This window comes from Cavia porcellus, unplaced genomic scaffold (assembly GCF_034190915.1).
Source record: "Cavia porcellus strain 051 isolate PalLab524CR breed Dunkin Hartley unplaced genomic scaffold, mCavPor4.1 scaffold_8, whole genome shotgun sequence".
Lineage (NCBI taxonomy): Eukaryota > Metazoa > Chordata > Mammalia > Rodentia > Caviidae > Cavia > Cavia porcellus.
The window spans coordinates 76,604,117-76,605,523 of NW_026947491.1; the positions used below are offsets into that span (position 1 = coordinate 76,604,117).

At 35.0% G+C, this 1,407-nt stretch overlaps 1 non-coding gene across 1 annotated transcript; it reads right to left on the reverse strand.

Annotated features, from left to right (window-relative positions):
- Nucleotides 1-643: 643 nt before the first annotated feature.
- Nucleotides 644-763, reverse strand: LOC111753380 (small nucleolar RNA SNORA5). Its single transcript, XR_002788183.1, has one exon. It is a non-coding gene; the product is annotated as a small nucleolar RNA SNORA5 (small nucleolar RNA).
- Between the last annotated feature and the right edge of the window lie 644 nt (nucleotides 764-1,407).

Genomic DNA, 1,407 nt, shown 5'->3' on the forward strand with positions numbered 1-1,407 from the left:
AGACAAGCATGTGACACAGAGCCTAAATTTTAGTTCTTTTCATTTTTTCATGAAATGTTTTCCTCTCAGACATTTATCACTTTGAAATGATAAACTATGGCTTGAAGAATACTTTATCTTTTAACACCATCTGCATAGACTCAATTTCAAATGCCTCTTTTTTTCTATAAAATGCATTTTTCAATCAGATCAAGAGGTGACAACTCCACTTGCACAATCCAACTTTCTTGCCCCAAATTCTTCAGACTTCAACCAAACACTTCAAAGTCACTAGAGATCTAATTCAGATTCTCTCCTAATCTGTCACATTTTATCATGGGTCAGGAATGAAAGAAGCCACTTAACTATTTATAAGTTTTGGCAGATTCCTTTTTCATCTCTGATAAGAATTTCTTGGAGGATAGCACCTTCTCATTAGCTGTGCAGTGTTCATTCAAGCAGGTCAATACTTCAAGGGAAAATCAGTATTGCTAACTATATTTCACTTTTCCTGGAAATAAGACTGATTTGTACCTGGCTGCACATTTTATTATGCATACATTAATATAATTATATATTATTAGCCTACTTGCCATATACTTAGGATATTGATGATCTGATTTTTTTTTTCATTCCTTAAAATCAAGCTCTGTTTTAAAGATTTTTGTGTCTTTTGATTTTTAATCCCTGCCCCGGCAAGGGGCGCAGGGCCCAGTGTTCCTGTGGCAGCCTCCTGGGCTGGTGCTTGCCATGCGAGGCGGGCCCCGATTTTGACACAGCTGCAGAGATTTTGTGTCTTTTAAAGAACTGAAATGGCTTAGTTTTTGTTGTATTTACATAAATGTCTTGGATAATGTTATTATGCAATATGTTAGAAAAACCTCCCTGAAAATATTACTTTTTCAAAATAAAACAAAATTCCCACTATTGTCAAATGAATCAGGCATCAGAGAAGATAATTCCGTGTTTGCTTTTTATATTTTAACTCATATTCTCATGACCCCTCTCTCCATTTGCTTCTTGCTTTTCTTGTTTCTACTTGTGATGCTTCTTTCTCTCCTTCAAAAAAGGAGAAAAAATCTATCCCAGTTGCTCATATCAAACTCCAAACAAGCTTCTATAATGCTATTCTTATTCATCATACCTGATTGTCATCAGTGTTTTCTGGTTAATTCTCTTAAGCATGAACATTTTCAATATGAAGCATGAAATAAATAAAACTTATTAATATGTTCTTAAAGTGTTACTGTTCATTGTTTTTATGCTTCCTTGATTACATAATAACGTCTCATCCGGCATTGACTATGCTAGTCTCATGTAACTCCTTGAGCAGATCCCTTCTAGGGCATCTGGCTTAAAACAGGACTCAATAGGAGAAGATATGAAAAGTTAGCTATTCTCCATACCCCCAGGATTATCAGCAGTCAT